The sequence below is a fragment of the Mus musculus genome, chromosome X (assembly GCF_000001635.26).
Source record: "Mus musculus strain C57BL/6J chromosome X, GRCm38.p6 C57BL/6J".
Taxonomy (NCBI): Eukaryota; Metazoa; Chordata; class Mammalia; order Rodentia; family Muridae; genus Mus; species Mus musculus.
Window position 1 is genome coordinate 168,508,244 of NC_000086.7, and position 19,942 is coordinate 168,528,185.

The following is a 19,942-nucleotide window of genomic DNA, read 5'->3' on the forward strand; positions in this document are numbered from 1 at the left end:
TTATTAATTATATTCATTGGTAATTAAAAATATTAGCTGTGCCCAAGACAATTCCTTGGCCAGAAAAAAACATTGTAAAGTCATTTTTCTCATCCTCCCAGTGGATCGTTGGCCCACGTGGGTCCAACTAGCTGCTGGCTGCTGCTGGTCAGGGCCTTGAGACACACAGTTTCCCAGAGCTATAGTACTGCGAGAGGCCACCATAGGCGGGCAGCCTTACAGCGAATTCAGGAGAGGGCCGCGTTCACATTTGCCCCGAGCCTCCACGTGTCCTGACCAGAGTAGCCATATTTTCAGAGTAGCCATATTTTCAGAGTAGTCATATTTTTCCCCGCTAAGGCCCGGGGTGTTCTGTCACCCTTGTTTGAGTTTTCTAGCCTGAGAAAAAGGCCGAGGTGCGGCGGCAGTAACAAGAGCGGCTGTGGCAGCAGGGCCGGCCCCGCCCCAGTGCCAGGACCAGAGCTGCCCCTTGACATAGTGGCGCATCAGGCGCACACTGCTTTCTCCGCTTCAAAATTACAGGTCTCAACAGCGAGTTAAAATCCAGAGTCATTTTCAAAGTGACTCCACATGCCAGGGCGTCAGGCGGCCAGGGCTAAAGACTTAGGGCAAACGCCCCCCACCCCCCAAGTACCCTGTGGGTGTCAGGCCCTAGACCACAGAGCCAAGACTAGGCAGGTGGGCAGGGCCGAGGTAGCACTCCCCTCAAAACAGTTTCATCATCCTATTAAAACCACTGTGATACTAATAAAAAATTGTAAAGTGTATTCGTGTATTTTAGAAAACCTATAACAAAAATTATGTCTTAAAAACCTGACTTAGTGTCTGTCCCTTGTTCCAAACAGCAATTAATTTGGTTATTACAAAATATTAATGATTGACCTATTATGCACCATCATTTTTAATAGATTAACAATCAATATCCCAAAGATGAGTTGATTGTTTTTATACGTGCTTTTTATATCTTCTATAAATTCATGCATGCATACATCCCAATTATTGTGTTTAATAACAACCCCTATATGAGACGTAAGTAAATGTAAATTAGATCACATGCTTATTCTCTTAAGTTTCCCCCTGTTTCAGCACAATTAATCTAGTGTGCTGTAGATGGTGTTTTAAAATGCTGAACAATCAAACCTTAATTTGTATATTAATAGTCAATGCTATATCTCAGAGCTCACAATTGCTTAAGATTGTTCATCCCTCAGATGCTATTAATTCTCAAATTTGCGATTGCTTATGCGTATACAACTCATAGAAAAAATGCTGTCCTTTTAAGAAGGCGGTTTTTACACATTTTTTAAATTGTTCTAAATTGCCTGGACATTTTAAAACAATGCCAGGCTAAATTTATAGCTCAGACAGTCTATAGGTCGTACATATAAGGTAGATTAAATATATAACCTCGTTCTTTGTATATTCATAACAGCTGTGGTTTAAAATAATATTTTAGTATTCGTGAAAATTGTACATGTATAATTCTTTCCTTTTAGTGTCCTCAGTTACTACTTGTTTCCACATAATAATATTAATTCTTGAGGACTTTTACTTAATAATTTGCTACAAATAAATGCTCTTATTTCTAGTTAATAAATAAATTATGCACATGTGACTCTTAATAACTTTTCAAGCTTTCTAGTTACAACTGCTCCTTAAGAAAAATGATTAAAAGTGCAATTAGTCACTGCCTCTTTACAGCCAAGTATTTAAAATATTTTATCAACAAGTTATTAATTCGAATGATTAGATATTGTGAAACTTTAAAACTTTAACTTCTTAAAAGACAAAGAAGGGGAAATTGTATCCCCATACACACTATTTAGTGCATTCCCATGCACACTATTTAAATCATACATTTAAATGTCAAAGAATTTAATAAATGCTTTATAGTATCTAAAAAGGATCTATTTATTGGCTTATAGGTTGATCCTAAATAGTTACATTATTAGGGAAGGGAAAAACAGGTTCTCTCCACAGAATGCTGCAAAAGCATGATGGTCAATTGGTGTGACGAGCTGGCAGGTAAGTTGACTCAGTGCCCTGATTGAAGTGACTAGGAAACTAAATTGAGTACATGTTTTAGATCCATCCTTGCTTACCATTTTTCCAGTTTAGACTAGCTTCAAGCCTTTTTAACTTTATGGCAAAAGAACATCAGAGACTGTATATTCTGACTTAGTAAGATTAGTCATTTAATAGAGTCATAATTTTTCTCTTTTCTTCAGTGTGACCAGTCATTCTAACTCAATCTTAGACTGGTCTAATATTCAGTCCAATATTAGAGATTCCTATTGTAGATAACTATATTCTTAATTACCTAGCAAAGTTAATTCAGAGCACATCCCCCACTTCCAGAGAGTCTCTGGCCTTTTTACTAATTCTAAAACCAGCCCAGAGACTGAGCTGAGCCTTGCTAAGTTGTAACTGAATAAAGTACCTGGACTTCCCCAAAAGAAGCTTTGTGATGTTACTCTTCACTGTCTAGGATTTTTGTCTTTCATGCAGGTCAATCTACACTTTCAGCCGGACTGCAGTGGACGTGCAGCCCCGCCCCCTAGAGCATGCTAGAGGCAGCTGTTATTTTCATTCTAAAGACATATTGTGGCTTTTGGTCTGACTTTAAATTTAGGTTTGCTATGAGCGCTAGAAAGCCAGAAATTTCAAATATTAGAAGAAATTGGTTTTTATTCTGATAGACAGGCTTAGTCCCTTAGCTGGTCTCTGGATTTCCACCCTTGCTGTTATTGCAAGGTCCCCTTAGTTCCTCAGGCTGTGGGAATAACAGAGATGAGGAGGGTGACCTCCAGCTCTTAATATAGCCTAAGAGCCACAAATTGTGGTGTTACTAGTGATATAACTCTTGTCGAGGCCTTGCTAAATCTGAGGTTGACAATTCTCCTTTAGGAGCTGCACAGTACTCAGAACTATGCATACTGATTTGTGATCATACGAATACAGTACGGGTACCACTTGGGTGCAGAAATTTACTGCAGGGGAAGGTCCAGCTTGAACATTTCTGGGTTCCCTGTGAGATACACCCGGTTTGGATGGAGGTTGGTATCTAGTTCCAGTTACAACCAAAAATATCTTTCTAAGGCTCTGCCTCCCCTCCCCAAAAGATACCAAGAGCCACAAATGTGGGTCGTGACAGCACCCACAGGAGGAATCGGGTCAATTTCCCCCAAGCCATGGTTAAAGCCCACTCATCTACGGATGAGAAAATCTTTTGATCACCTCAGTTAAGCGTGGCCCTATTAAACTTAATTAATGGGGGAGGGGGGAGAGGTTGGAGACCATACAGCTAGAAGGGCAAGCCCTTCACAGACTCCCACTCTAAAAAGCCAATTGGCCTTGTACTACAGAGCCGGTTGTCATCCCCTCCTCCCTGTTCCCCACCTGTCATCCTAGAATGCGGAGGAGGATCCACGTGCTCTCCTTTAGTGTTATCTTATTATAGTGCTTTTAAAAATCAAATCCTGATATAGTTAAGTCTTCACCAGAGTTCCAACGTCCTAGTATGACCGTGAAATTCAGGAGAAATTCAGCAAAGAAGTTACTAGGACAGAAAGGACAGTCTTTTCCAAATAAGGGTTTACCATGAGAAAAGTTAAGGATTCCCACTGAGACAGGTTTCTTCATTGGACCCTAAGAATTCAGGCAGAATTATAGAGCATAAATAATTTTTTTTTTTGCCTCAGTACAGTTTTGTTTAATATTATTTAAAGGGGGGGAAATGTTACCTCCTTCCAGCCTAGCAAGGCTGGCTGTGACCATCTGCAGCTTAAGCGGAGCCACCTGCTGTGCTGCTCCTTTGATGTGCCACTACCTGCCTGAGGCCCAACCTGCCTGAGGCCTAACCGGTTCTCTTCCAAGAATTTTCTGGAGTTAACACCAAACTGCGGTTCCAGAGTTCCCACTAGAAGGCTGACCTATCTACTTCAAAGGATCTTTGGGTGGCTAGGGGCGGGCCTCCCCTCTTCTTTATAAAGCGTGTTTGCTGACATTAAAATTGAACCTTGATCAGAATGACTGTCTTGGTTACATCTTTCTCTTGTCTGCCTAGCTCCCTCTTCTCTTCCAGATTCCAAGATGCCTTTCCAGACTAGAACCCAGACATGTGAGCCACTGGCCGGACACAACATACCAGCTAAGTACTAAAGCATTTCAGGCTCTTGCTCCCATCCATAGACACACACAAACTGGTTATTGGTATCAAGATTGCTGAATGCAGACTTACAGAGATGTAAATGTATTTTGGATATAGATAATATTGAAAAACTTGTTTCACGCAGTCTGTGAATTTTATCTTGGGTATTCCAAGGTTTGGACTAATTATCCACTTATCAGTGATTACCATGTGTATTCTTTTGTGACTTGGTTACCTCATTCAAGATGATATTTTCTAGTTCCATCCCTTTGCCTAAGAATTTCATGAAGTCATTGTTTTTAATGACTGAGTGGTACCCTATTGTGTAAATGTATGACATTTTCTGTATCCATTCCTCTGCTGTAGAACATCTGGGTTATTTTCAGCTTCTGGCTATTATAAATAAGGCTGCTATGAACATAGTGGAGCAAGTGTCCTTGTTACATGTTGGAGTATCTTTTAGGTATATGCCCATCAGTGGTATTACTGGGTCCTCAGGTAGTACTATGTCTAATTTTCTGAGGAACTGCCAGACTGATTTCCAGAGTGGTTGTACCACTCTGCAATCCCACTAGCAATGGAGGACTGTTCTTCTTTCTCCACATCATCACCAGCATCTGAGGTCAGCTTTTCCCTTATGACTAAGTATGTTGAACATTTCTGTAGATGCTTCTTGGCCATTTTGTATTCCACAGTAGAGAATTCTTTGTTTTGCCCTGTATCCCATTTTTTGTTGTTGTCTTTCTAATTAGGTATTTTCTTCATTTACATTTTCAATACTATCCCAAAAGTCTCCCATACCCCTATTCCACTCCCCTACCCTCCCACTCCCACTTCTTAGCCTTGGCGTTCCCCTGTACTGAGGCATATAAATTTTGCAAAACCAATGGGCCTCTCTTTCCACTGATGGCTGACTAGGCCATCTTCTGATACATATGCAGCTAGAGTCCAGAGCTCCGGGGTACTGGTTAGTTTATAATGTTGTTTCACCTATAGGGTTGCAGATCCCTTTAGCTCCTTGCGTACTTTCTCTAGCTCCTCCATTCGGGGCCCTGTGATATATCCAATAGCTGACTATGAGCCTCCACTTCTGTGTTTACTAGGCCCCAGCATAGCCTCACATGAGACAGCTATACCATTTTTAATAGGGTTATTTTGTTCTCTGGAGTCTAACTTCTTGAGTTCTTTGTATATATTGGATATTAGCCCTCTATTGGATGTAGAACTGGTAAAGATCTTTTTCCAATCTGTTGGTTGCACTTTTGTTCTATTGACAATGTCCTTTGCCTTACAGAAGCTTTGCAATTTTATGAGGTCTCATTTGTCTATTGTTGATTTTAGAGCATTAGCCATTGGTGTTCTGATCAGGAAATTTTCCCCTATGCCCATGTGTTCAAGGCTTTCTCTCACTTTCTCCTCTATTAGATTCAGTGTATCTGGTGTTATGTGGAGTTCCTTGATCCACTTGGACTTGAGCTTTGTACAAGGAGATAAGAATGGATTGATTTGCATTCGTCTACTTGTTGACTGCCAGTTGAACCAGCACCATTTGTTGAAAATGCTATCTTTTTTTACACTGGATGATTTTAGCTTCTTTGTCAATGATCACATGGTCATAGGTGTGTGGGTTCACTTCTGGGTCTTCAGTTCTATTCCATTGATCGACCTCTCTGTCAACTGTATCAATAATATGCAGTTTTTTTTTTAATCATATTGCTCTGTAATACAGCTTGGGGTCATAGATGCTGACTTCCTCAGATGTTCTTGTATTTTTGAGAATAGTTTTCGCTATCCTGGTTTTTTTGTTTGTTATTGTTATTCCAAATGAATTTGCGAATTGCTCTTTCTTTTTTGTTGTTGTTGTTGTTTTTTTGTTTGTTTGTTTTTAATATTTTTATTACATATTTTCCTCAATTACATTTCCAATGCTATCCCAAAAGTCCCCCATACCCTCCCCCCCCTACTTTCCTACCCACCCATTCCCATTTTTTTGGCCCTGGCATTCCCCTGTACTGGGGCATATACAGTTTGCGTGTCCAATGGGCCTCTCTTTCCAGTGATGGCCGACTAGGCCATCTTTTGATACATATGCAGCTAGAGTCAAGAGCTCCGGGGTACTGGTTAGTTCATAATGTTGTTCTACCTATAGGGTTGCAGATCCCTTTAGCTCCTTGGGCACTTTCTCTAGCTCCTCCATTGGGAGCCATCCAATAACTGACTGTGAGCATCCACTTCTGTGTTTGCTAGGCCCCGGCATAGTCTCACAAGAGACAGCTACATCTGGGTCCTTTCAATAAAATCTTGCTAGTGTATGCAATGGTGTCAGCGTTTGGAAGCTGATTATGGGGTGGATCCCTGGATATGGCAGCCTCTAGATGGTCCATCCTTTCGTCTCAGCTCCAAACTTTGTCTCTGTAACTCCTTCCATGGGTGTTTTGTTCCCAATTCTAAGGAGGGGCATAGAAAACTCTTCTCAAGGATAAAAGAACCTCTGGTGGAATCACCATGCCTGACCTAAAGCTTTACTACAGAGCAATTGTGATAAAAACTGCATGGTACTGGTATACTGACAGACAAGTAGACCAATGGAATAGAATTGAAGACCCAGAAATGAACCCACACACCTATGGTCACTTGATCTTTGACAAGGGAGCTAAAACCATCCAGTGGAAGAAAGACAGCATTTTCAACAAATGGTGGTGGCACAACTGGTTGTTATCATGTAGAACAATGCGAATCGATCCATACCTATCTCCTTGTACTAAGGTCAAATCTAAGTGGATCAAGGAACTTCACATAAAACCAGAGACACTGAAATTTATAGAGGAGAAAGTGGGGAAAAGCCTTGAAGATATGGGCACAGGGGAAAAATTCCTGAATAGAACAACAATGGCTTGTGCTGTAAGATCGAGAATTGACAAATGGGACCTCATGAAACTCCAAAGCTTCTGCAAGGCAAAAGATACCGTCAATAAGACAAAAAGACCACCAACAGATTGGGAAAGGATCTTTACCTATCCTAAATAAGATAGGGGACTAATATCCTATATATATAAAGAACTCAAGGCTGTGGGCTCCAGAAAAACCAAATAACCCCATTAAAAAATGGGGCTCAGAGCTGAACAAAGAATTCTCACCTGAGGAATACCGAATGGCAGAGAAGCACCTGAAAAAATGTTCAACATCCTTAATCATCAGGGAAATGCAAATCAAAACAACTCTGAGATTCCACCTCACACCAGTCAGAATGGCTAAGATCAAAAATTCAGGTGACAGCAGATGCTGGCGTGGATGTGGACAAAGAGGAACACTCCTCCATTGTTGGTGGGATTGCAAGCTTGTACAACCACTCTGGAAATCAGTCTGGCGGTTCCTCAGAAAATTGGACATAGTACTACCAGAGGATACAGCAATACCTCTCCTGGGCATATATCCAGAAGATGTCCCAACCGGTAAGAAGGACACATGCTCCACTATGTTCATAGCAGCCTTATTTATAATAGCGAATTGCTCCTTCTAACTCTATGAAGAGTTAAGTTAGAATTTTGATGGGGATTGCATTGAATCTGTAGAATGCTTTCTGCAAGATAGCCACTTCTGAGGTCTTCTTTGATTTCTTTCTTCAGAGACTTGAAGTTCTTGTCTACAGATCTTTCACTTGTTTCATTAGAGTCAAACCAAGATATTTTATATTGTGACTATTATGAAGGGTGTTGTTTCCCTAATTTCTTTCTCAGCCTGTTTATCCTTTGAGTAGAGGAAGACCACTGATTTGTTTGAGTTAATTTTATATCCAGCTACTTTGCTGAATTTGTTTATCAGATTTAGGGGAATTGTCTGGTGGAATTTTTTTATTAGATATTTTCTTTATATAAATTTCAAATGCTATCCCAAAAGTTCCCTATACCCTCTCCCCAATCTGCTGCCCTACCCACCCACTCCCACTTCTTGGCCTTGGCATTCCCCTGTATTGTATAAAGTTTGCAATACCAAGGGGCCTCTCTTCCCAATAATGGCCGACTAGGCCATCTTCTGCTACATATGCAGCTAGAAACACAAGCTCTGAGGGTACTGGTTAGTTCATATTGTTGTTCCACCTATAGGGTTGCAGATTCCTTCAGATCCTTGGGTGCTTTCTCTAGATTCTCCATTGGGGGCCCTGTGTTCCATCTTATAGATGACTGTGAGCATCCACTTCTGTATTTGCCAGGCACTGGCATAGCCTCTTACTTGACAGCTATAACAGGGTCCCTTCAGCAAAATCTTTCTGGCATATGAAATAGTGTCTGGGTTTGGTGGCTGATTATGGGATGGATCCCTGGGTGGGGTAGTCTCTGGATAGTCCATCCTTTCGTCTTAGCTACAAACTTTGTCTCTGTAACTCCTTTCATGGGTATTTTGGTCCCTATTCTAAGGAGAAATGAAGTATCCACCCATTGGTCTTCCCTCTTCTTGATTTTCTTGTGTTTTGCAATTTGTATCTTGGGTGTTCTATGTTTCTGGGATAATATCCACTTATCAGTGAATGCATATCTAATGACTTCTTTTGTGATTGGGTTATCTCACTAAGGATGAAATTCTCCAGGTACATCCATTTGTCCAAGAATTTCATAAATCAATTGTTTTTAATTGCTGAGTGGTACTCCATTGCGTAAATGTACCACATTTTTGTATCCATTCTTCTTTTGCAGGACACCTGGGTTCTTTCCAGCTTCTGGCTATTATAAATAAGGCTGCTATGAACATAGTGGAGCAGGTGTTCTTATTTCTGGTGGAATTTTTGAGGTCACTTAAGTATACTATCATATCATCTGCAAATATTGATATTTTTACTTCTTCCTTTTGATTTTATATCAATTTGACCTGCTTTGTTGTCTAATTGCTCTGTCAAGGACTTCAAGTACTATGTTGAATAGATATGGAGAGAGTGGGCAGCCTTGTCTTGTGGGTTAAAAATGGTATCCCATGTGTCTGATCCACCACAGGGCTAGGGCCACTAGTGGAGGTAGTATGAGGGATGTTTGACTGTGTGCACCCTACCCACTGCTGCCAGGCAGATGTCAGGCTGTGAGAAGCTGCACAACCCTGCTTCAGGTATGGGGAGGCACAGTCTGAGGTCCCCACAGAACTACCAGAATTGGCTTGGGGTCCCCAGGCCTGCATGATGGCTGAGGAAGGCAGGTTCTCACTCTTGGGCACCACAGATGCCACTAGATGCTGTGGACTGGCTCTGGCCTGGGGCTGAAGGGAAAATGACAGGGAGGAAAGCACCAGCTGCTTCTAGAGGGGACAAGAGTGTCCTAAGCTCTCTTGGGGGATGCCTTGGCTTGGAAGTGACCATGGCTGAGAACACAGACAGGCCGCCTGTGTGAGATTAGGTGTGGCTCTTTAGAGAAAGACCTGCTCCATTGCTCCAGGACTGTAAGTCCTGATAAGAGGCAATCCATGGTTTTAAGGCATTTATTGTAGGCCAGCCATGGCCACATGGAGAGAGGGCCAGAGAGAGAGGCAAGAGAAAGAGACTAAGAGAGTAAAAGTAGGAGGAGGGGACAAGCAGCCCCTTTTATAGTGGGCCAGGCCTACTTGGCTATTGCCAGATAACTGTGGGGAGGAGCATATCTGACTGTTGCCAGGTAACTGTGTGGGTGGAGTCCAGACAGAATGCCAGGGACTTGGGGCTTTGCCCTATGTGGCTGATGGCCACAGAATAATGGACCTGATGTCCATGTCAGGAGCCTAGTGTCTGGGAGCATATCAAATTTCCTTCTATCCATTGCAGAGTTACCTGTTGTGACTCCAGGGTTTTAACATAGCTCAACCAGAAAACAGACTGCTATTCATGGTCCCACACTGTCTAGACCCTGATTTTAGTGGGATTGCTTCAAGTCTCTCTGCAGTTAGTTTGATGTTGGCTGTATATTGCTTTTACTGTATTCATGTATGGGCCTTGAATTCCTGAATTTTCCAAGACTTTTACCATGAAGGTATTGAATTTTATCAAATGCTTTCTCAACATCTAATGAGATGATCATGTGGTTCTCTTCGAGTTTATTTATATAGTGGATCACATTGATGGATTTCCCTATATTGAACCATCCCTGCATCCCTCCTGAATCTCACGAAGAAAGAAGACCAAAGTGTGGGTGCTTCAGTCCTTCATAGAAGGGAGAACAACATTTTCATGGGAAGAAATATGGAGACAACGTGTGGCACAGAGACCAAAGGAAAGGCCATCCAAAGACTGCCCCACCTGGGTATTCATCCCATATACAGACACCAAACCCAGACAATTTTTGTGGATGTCAAGAAGTGCTTGCTCCTCTATTAATTTCAGTGTCTCTGGTCTTTTGTGGAGGTCTTTGATCCACTTATGTGGGGAATTGCAGGCTGGTCTCCAGTCGAGCTGAGGTCTGAACCCTGATGGTCAAAATTTACCTACATGACATGGTAGGCATTCCCTCATGCTCCTGGAACTCCGGCCCCTGCCTAAGGTACCACCTCCCACAGCCCCCATAAGAGAAGCATGGTCAGTAGTCACTTAAGCAATGGCCCAAGCTTCTGACCTTCACCCTAAACTCCTCCCCAGTTACCTAGCAACAGTGAAGACCATAAAAAGGGGTGCTCAGCCTGCACCTCGCTCTCTTATTCCTTTGTCCTCTCAACCCTCTTTTCTCTCACTTCTCTCTCCTCTTCCCTTTAATAAAAATATTTTAATAAAAATATTTAAAAATATTTTTAAAATTATTAAATATAAAATATTAAAAAAAAGAAGTGCTTGCTGACAGGCACTGAATATAGCTGTCTCATGAGAGGCTCTGCCAGAGCCTGACAAATAAGGAGGCGAATGCTCCCAGCCAACCATTGGACTGAGCATAAAGTCCCCAATGGAGGAGTTAGAGAAAGAAGTATAAGAGCTGAAGGGTTTTGCAACCCCATAGGAAGAACAAAAATATTAACCAATCAGTACCTTCAGAGCTCCCAGGGACTAAACTACCAACCAAAGAGAGCACCTGGAGGAACCCATGCCTCCAGCCACATATGTAGCAGAGAATGGGCTTGTCTGGCATCAATGGAGGGGGAAGCTCTTCTTCCTGTGCAGGCTCGGATGCCTCAGTGTAGCTGAATGACAGGGCAGGGAGGCAGGAGTGGGTGGGTGGGAGAGCACCCTCATAAAAACGGAGGAGAGGGGGAATGGGATAGGGGTTTTCTGGAGGGGAAACCAGAAAAGGGGATAACTTTTGGAACGTAGATAAATAAAATATCCAATAAAAAATATAGAAAAAGAAAGAAAACCTTGTTTCATGCTATTCTACTGTACTCATTTGGTTCTGCAGTTAGAATTTTGCCTATCTACTCTAGACCAGAGTATGTTTGTTTAAAAAGTTTCCACCAAAGCCTCTGTCCTGGGTCTGGCAGGCTACCTGACTCTGCAACAGGGAGCAGGTCAAAAAAACAGAATAGCAGTGAGCAGGACAGGAAAACAGAATAGCTCAGGAAATACTTTGAGGTTGAGAGCAACTAAACTATAAACTATTTACCATAGAGGTTACATATAGCAAGTTGTTTAACTCCTAAATTCTCCCCATTTTTCCTTGATTTTTGTCTACTATCTTTAAAGGTTTACTCAGCTTTGACTTTCTATATTTCAGGGTTTGTACATTCATTGAGTGTGATTTAATAGATGTGTAAATTCTGTAATAAGAAGTTTGTTTGAAACTTTTAACAGAAAGGGTTGACAATAAAAACAAAATCTATGCAGATGTAATTGTAATTTGCTAAAGTGTACTTCTATGTAAATTGAATTCAACTTTTGTGTAAGAAAAGGGTGCGTGCCTGATAGGTTCACCACACAAGATCTGTACCTTGGAGTAAATAACAACTATGGGGTTTACCTCCATTTTGGCTGGTGACCTCATCAGAGCCAAATGATTTTACCATGATCTTGGTTAAGATGGTCACATGGTATTCTTCTACTCCTCCTTGTATTCCTTTTCTGACATTAAGAAGTCAAGACCAGGCTCCTAAGATGGTTTGTTATAAAACTGGGTCATACTCAACAGAGGCATCTTGAATGGCTGAGAAGCACTTAAAGAAATGTTCATCATCCTTAGTTATCAGGGAAATGCAAATCAAAATGACCCCAAGATTCCATCTTACACCCATCAGAACGGCCAAGATAAAAAAAAACTCAAGTGAGACAGCCCATCCTGGCGAGGATGTGGAGCAAGGGGAATATTCTTCCATTGATGGTAGAAATGAAAACTTGAACAACTTCTTTGGAAATCAATTTGACAGTGTCTCAGAAAAGTAAGGGTAGATAGCTCCAGGAGTCTGGAGGAAGAGTGGGGGATAAAGCTGGGCAAGCTGGAGGTGTTAAAGACACCACAAGAAGATCTACAGAGTTAACTAACCTGGGACAATAGGGGATCACAGGGACTAGGCCATCAACCAGGGAACAGGCAAGGGCTGGATCTAGGGCCCCTATACATTTGTAGCAGATGTATAGCTTGGTTTTCATGTGCGTCCTCTGATAATTGGAGCAGGGGCTGTCTCAGTCTATGTCTATTGACATTGGATCCCCTTTTCCTACCTGTACTGCCTGATTGGGCTTCAGTTAAAGAGAATGTGCCTAGCCCTGCTGGGACTACATGCCCCAGGGTGGAGTGGTACCCAAGGGGGTTTCTCCTTCTCTGAGGAGAATCCTCTGGGGGGAGGATTCGTAAGGGTGGGACTTGGAGGAGAGGAGGATGGGGGCCTTAATCAGGATGTAAAGTGAATAAAAAATTAAATTATTGGTTAAAACCCAAATCATACAAAAATATAATGTTTTTGCTATCTTTCTTCAGCTTTAATTATTTGGATAAACTGAGTCATATAAAAAGTGGCATTTTGAAAAAGTACACAAAAAGGTCAGTCTCCCTGTAAACAGTATTTTTAGTTTAAAGTTTATTTTGACACTAAAGTTTCTTTAATTTAAGAATTATACTTTTAAGGCTCTAACTGAACAGAAATAAAACTATGAAATCATAATATCATAACCTCACAAAAGATTTTCTTACTAATTGTAAACTCTTAGAGTACCTACAATGTCACCTTGAAGCCTAGAAGGAATATGCTGGCTTTGGCAGTGATGCTTGTAGTTTTCTAAGAAATTCCAAAAGACAGATTTGTTACTTGTTAAAATTCATTTTAATTCAGTTATTTCACTTGACAAATTATGTCTCTCACAACTGTACTGGCTGATTTTGTGTCAACGTAACACAAGCCATCAGAGGGAGCCTCAATTGAGAAAATGCCTCTGTAGGATTGGTGTGGAGGTACGTTCTTAGTGTATTTTCTTTATTAGTGATTGATGAGGAGGGCCCAGACCACTATGTATGTTGCCACTCCTGCTCTACTGGTTATGGGTTCTATAAGAAAATAGGCTGAAGAAGCCAGAGGAAGCAAGCCAATAGGCAGCACCCCTCCATGGCCTCTGCATCAGCTCCTGCTCTATTTCAGTTCCTGTCCTGAATTCCTTCAATAACGAACAGCAATATGGAAGTTTAAGCCAAATAACCCTTTTCTCCCAACCTGATTTTTGGTCATAGTGTTTCATAACAGCAATAAGAACCATAATTAAGAAAATAACCATCCTATTTTTTAAATAAAATTATGTTAAGTAATAGGGTTACTACTGTCACTGTCTTGAACTAAAGACTTGACCATTGGCAGAGGGACTGAAGTGTTGGCTTTAGCCTTCTTTGTCAATTCAGACTATGTTACGTGCAAGTTATTTATTACAGATTGGACATGAGTGACTGTTTTTGTCTTTCATCTGTTGGTTGAGTGTATGGAATTCAAATATATTCAAATATGTTTAAAAGAGTCTGATAATAGGGTTAATTTTTAAAAGCTTATTGTTGTTCAGTGTAAACTGTAAAAATGAATCATTTCCTCTTGACAGGCAGTCAGTGTCTCTGGGAATACACTTTTTAAAATTGAAAATAATTTATTTTTCAGAAATACAACTTAGAATTAAATTGTCTCTTGAAATATAGTTATGGTACTCTAATGTTAAGAAAAATATGTATTGTCAGTTGGGCATAATAGTGCATGCCTTTAATTCCAGCACTTGAGAGGCAGAGGTAGGTGGATCTCTGAGTTCAAAGCCAACCTGGTCTACAGAGCAAGTTCCAGGGCATCTAGGGCTACACAAAGAACTCTGTCCCAAACAAACAGGAAAAAAATATGAATTGTCATGTTTTCAAATACTAGAAATGGTAACTAAAGTTCCCAATTTTTAAGATTTTACTTTGTCAAATTATTTCCCACTGAAGTTGTGTTTTGTTTGAGTTACTCTGGTTTTGTTCATTAAATAATATGAGTTATTGTTAATATTTGAAATAAATATACAAAGTTCATCATATGTGGAAGTAAGGAATATCAGTTAAATGTTTCCTGTTCAGATTCATCCCTTGGATGCTGACTTTAACTGACTTCTTTTACAAAGCTTTCAGGTGCCTGTTCCTTCTGCAGGAGTCTGACGCAAACAAACAGATAATTACAGTTACCCCATCTCTCTATAGAACTCTGCTACACTCTCCAGACAGTTGTACAATTGCCTTTAACATATGTTATATTGGCTCTTGATGTAACAGTTTTCCTCATGTAGCTTTGTCTCTGAATGTTCCCCACAACGTTGTACAGTTATTACCTCCTGACTTATGTTCTGGATCGTTGCCAGCTGTTAAGTTTTATCATGGCCTCTTTTTTTCCCACTGATCAATTAATTTTAATATTTTATAGCCCCATATAACTATGAATTCTTCTTGTATATATTTATGTAAAGTGTATCAAAAATTAATAATGGATTATACATTAGCACTATGGAAAATGACATGGTTTTTTTATTTTTTTAATTGGATATTTTCTTTTTTTACATTTTAGATGTTGTTCCCCTTTCCCAGTTACCCCACCCCAGGAATCCTCTATCCCTTTCTCCCTTCCCCTGCTTCTATGAGGGTGTTCCCCAACCCACCTACTCCCTTATCATGGCCTCTTGGATAGAACCTCTTCTGAGATGCTCTAACCTCTGCCCATCCATTGCTCTTTCATCAGCTATAAAGGCATTACACTGAAGATTAGCACCCAAAACTCCAAGAGCACTTTGGGTGAGCACTGAAAGGAGACTAATAGACAGGTCATGGGCCATCCACTGCATCCCTCTTTTTGCCACTTTAGATAGTTTGGGGGACTCAGAGCTAAAACAGCTGGATTGAAACCTTCTTTGCATCCATTACTTTCTCTGTTACCAGCTTTGATCAGCCTGCACCCAATGGCTGGAGTGGTCCTTAGCTGCTCCGATACTCCAGAGGTAAAAAGGACTAGTTCTGACTGCTGCTAAGGATATAATTTCCCCAAACAACGATAACTTCTATACCACCAACAAATCCTAGCTGGTTAGAAAAGAGGCCTAAGGACAGAGGGATGAAACAAAACTTTCTGGGTTCCCTCCCACTCTGGCTCTACTCTCTTGATCATTCTTTCCTCATTATTCTCATAATTAGGTTCTTGTGCTATCTTTTAAATGTTTTACCCTATACCCAAACAAAATGTTCCACACAAGCTCTCCCAATAGTTTCCACCCTATGACAGCTCTATTTGTTCCCAACACAGCTATAAAAAGATCCTTGAGAGGCAGTGGAGAAAATGGCTAAAAGGGACCTTCATCCATTTCACACTGAGCCAAACACAATTCTTCTGTTTTCTTCTGTTCCCTTCCTTTGATGCTCTGTAGCTCCTTGCTACTTCTGTTGGCTCATGTTGGTGCAATAGTTCTGACAGTGGGACTAGTTACTGTTCCCTTGTGTCAACTCTATGCCCACTTCCTCTCACTGGCCCACTCCATTTCTCTTGCCTCTGTCCCTTCCTAGTTCTCAACCTTCCCAGAGAATCTCCATTTTACTCGGTAACCTAATCATCTGATTGTAAACCTCTAATAATTAGTTTCCAAATCTCTTCAGGAAGACAGGATGGTGATTGCCTGATCCATCACAGCCAATAAAGTTAAGACCCTCTGCCTACTACATGACTGGAGGATCCCCTACTTCAATGGGTCTTGGACAAAAACCCTCCTCATCAGAAAACAACTTTAACCACCCAGCACTGCATTTTCTTTTAAACTTCCTCTCAGAGTTAGGAATGAGTTTCCTGCTGAAGACTACACATCCCAGCTTCCCTTGTGGACTATGTAAGTAATTTCTAACCCTATAAGAGGCCACAGCCCATAGATTTTTGTAGGCATTTTGGCCATCCACACACCTGGGTGAGAAAGATATCCCCAGGAAGTGAATAAACATGTAAACATGTTACTGCCTAAGACCAGACCAAGCCTTTCTTTCTTTCAGACTTCAGTGTGTGTGTGTCTTTGTGCTATACACAGATGTGGAGGTCAAAGGAGTAGGGTCACTAGGATCTGGGCTTACAGGTAGCTGGGAGCCACTAGTAGCCTGTAAATAGTCTAACAGAAACAAAGTAACCAATGTAGTTTTTATTCCTTGGCTTTGCTTTCTCCTCAGCCTTTCCTGTCATCAAAGCCTGCCTCTGCTCAGTTCACCAATTCCTGCCTATTTTTCAGAATGGATGTACAGTTCATAAATTGCTAATTAAAAAATAGATCTTTTAAAACTCAATGACTTGACATTTTACTTAATTTTTTTAAGATTTATTTTTATGAGCTAGAGAGTTGGCTCAGCAGTTAAGAGTACTTACTGCACTAGTAGAAGGCCCAGGTTCAGTCTTTTAATTCCCAACTGCCTGTAAGTCCAGTTCTATGGGATCCAATGTCCCCTTCTGTCCTCTGAGGGCTTCTGCATGCACACGATCCACACACATAAAATAAATAAATACATAGTCTTTAAATAATTCTTTTTATTATTTGTGTGTGTTTTGTGTATGTGTGTGCTGCACATGCTTGTCAAAGTCAAATGAGTAGGGTCACTAGGATCTGGCATTGCAGGTAGCTTGGGTCCACTAGATAGGGGTACCACTAACTGAACTCTGGTAGCCTGAAGAGTACTATGTGGTCTTAACTGTTAAACCGCCTTTCTAGACCTCTATTTATTTATTTGAGACAGAGTCTCAGGTAGCCCAACTTGGCCTTAAATGCATTTTATAGCTTAGGATATCCTTGACCTTTTGTTTCTCCCATCACTACGTCCATTATAGACATGAACCATCCCATCTGGTTTATATAGTACTTGGAATCAGACTAAGGGTTCTGTGCAGAGTAGGGAAGCACTACCAATAGATCTAGACATCCAGTTTCTCATGCTTTAGCACTCTAGTTCACACATGTGTTCAGGAATAAGAAAATAATATGAATTTACTTATATTTTGTGAGACAACTCCCAACATTTTTTTAAGTCAAAGTGGCACTGCTGCCTTGGCTACTGTCTAGTCATAGTCAAGTTGCAAGATGAATAAAAACACTCACCTGTATTTTCACAAACGCTGATGAAATAGAATATCGGGTTTGGGATTTTTTTATTTGATTTCACTCTGTAACTTATAGCCAGGTCGTTAAACTACAGCTTTTTTTCCTCTTCATTTCTTTTCCATGTGTCTGTAAAATAAGTAATACTTAGTTTTCATCAGCTCTGTGCAAAATACATTACACATTTGTAAATCACACTCTCATTTATGTACTCATTGCCAGACTTACTCCACAAGATCACCATAAGTGGATGTTCTTCTAATTTCTCGATCTCTGCTAACCTCCATTTCAAGAATGACTAACTTTATGAAACTCCTGACAAAGATGAGTTATACGGACTTTTCTTTCATATCTACTAGAAAAAAAAGTTTATTCTTTTGCTGCAGAAGAAAACATGCTTTACCATAATCAGAATTCAAGAATTGCCAACAAATCAAAGAGGTAGAATGTCAGTGGAATGTGTCCATTACACTTCTATTTTGAAATGCAGATTTGTTCTTAGTGGATAAGCAGCTGAGTGGAAGACATAGGAGTGGGGGGGGGGGGGTGGACAGAAGCATAGTTCTCTAAAACACTTCCAGAACAACTTTCAGGTTAATTTTACCACTAAGGACTTTACTATTCATTCATTTGCTAAATGCTGAGTCTCTCAGTAGAGAGTGAACAATTCCCCTTCCATTTCTGCTCACTGCTGTCTTTCTCCACTTTCTCAGCGTGCTGATGCCCCTCGGGTTCCTTCCTCTGACTTTACCCTTCCCCATGTCTAACCACACTCTTTTATCGTTGCCAACACGATGCCTTTCTGTGCCCTCAGTCTGCAACAAGGCTCTAGTGTGCTGTATCCCCATTCCTTCGCTCCTGCTAATGTTCCAAATATTCTCTTCCTTTTTTGCAGTTACTTCCCAGGATGTTGTTTCCATAGACCTATCAATGTAAGTCATTTGCCAAGGCCGCAGCCTATATGGAAATCCATCTTCCTTCCTCTTCCTCTATCTGTCAGCCTATTGTCTCTTGTTCACAGCTGCACAAAGTCATAGCTTAAGGTTCTGACGTTATGCTGATATCCCAGGCAACAAATTGCAAGGCCGTACATACAGGTTGACCTCAACAGGAACCACAAAAGATTAATAAAAGGCTAATTAAGGTGTGTGTTTCAACAAACATCTTTATTCGTAGCAAACTATGTAGAAGACAGGGAGAGCTGTCAAGAGTTGTCTCACAAATGAAGATGGGTTCTTTCTTAATTCACATGCGGAAAAAAATGAGTATTGTAAGTAAAATTAGAAAGCTTTGCCATACATAATTCCTGACAAAATATAGTCAAAGAAGAGAAAACTGGAGAAAAGGATCCCCCCCTTTAAAAAAAATCCCTGACCAAGGCTTAAGCAGTGGTTCTCAACTTCCCTAATGCTGCCACCCCTTAATACAGTTCCTGAAGTTGTGGTAACCCCCAACCATAAATTATTCTGTTGCTACCTCATAACTAATTTTTCCACAAAAGTCAGAACCCACAGTTTGAGAACTGTTTAAACACTTGAAGCAGCAGGGAGGGAAAGATGAGGATGAGGACCCTGAAAACTCCATCAGAGAACTAAACCTGATAAACAGCTTTACTGCAGTAGCTGGATATAAAATTAACTCAAACAAATCAGTGGCCTTTCTTTACACAAAGGATAAGCAGGATGAGAAAGAAATTAGGGAAACAACACCCTTCACAATAGTCACAAATAATATAAAATACCTTGGTGTGACTCCAACTAAGGAAGTGAAAGATCTGTATGACAAGAACTTCAAGTCTCTGAAGAAAGAAATTGAAGAAGATCTCAGAAGATGGAAATATCTCCCATGATCATGGATTGGCAGGACTAATATAGTAAAAATGGCTATCCTGCTGAAAGTAATCTACAGATTCAATACAATCCCCATCAAAATTCCAACTCAATTCTTCAACGAATTAGAAATGGCAATTTGCATATTCATCTGGAATAACAAAAAAACCTAAGATAGCAAAAACTATTCTCAACAATAAAAGAACATATGGTGAAATCACCATGCCTGACCTCAAGCTGTACTACAGAGCAATTGTGATAAAAAACTGCATGGTACTGGTACAGTGACAGACAGGTACATCAATGGAATAGAATTGAAGACCCAGAAATGAAACCACACACCTATGGTCACTTGACAAGGGAGTTAAATCCATCCAGTGGAAAAACGAGAGCATTTTCAACATATGGTACTGGCACAACTGGCTGTTATCATGTAGAAGAATGAGAATTGATCCATTCTTATCTCCTTGTACAAAGCTCAAGTCC

General features: G+C 40.6%; 1 protein-coding gene and 1 pseudogene across 3 annotated transcripts in view; one reads left to right on the forward strand and one right to left on the reverse strand.

Moving 5' to 3' along the window:
* Frmpd4 (FERM and PDZ domain containing 4) overlaps positions 1-19,942 on the reverse strand; it is a 1,105,936-nt gene that overhangs the window by 1,036,938 nt on the left and 49,056 nt on the right. For all 3 annotated transcript variants that reach the window (NM_001369234.1, NM_001033330.4, XM_017318528.2), the window contains exon 2: positions 17,628-17,756. The gene's annotated coding sequence lies outside the window, so the exon portion shown is untranslated. The remainder of the gene's footprint in view (positions 1-17,627; positions 17,757-19,942) is intronic.
* Positions 1-19,942, forward strand: part of Gm7209 — a 97,195-nt pseudogene that overhangs the window by 59,087 nt on the left and 18,166 nt on the right.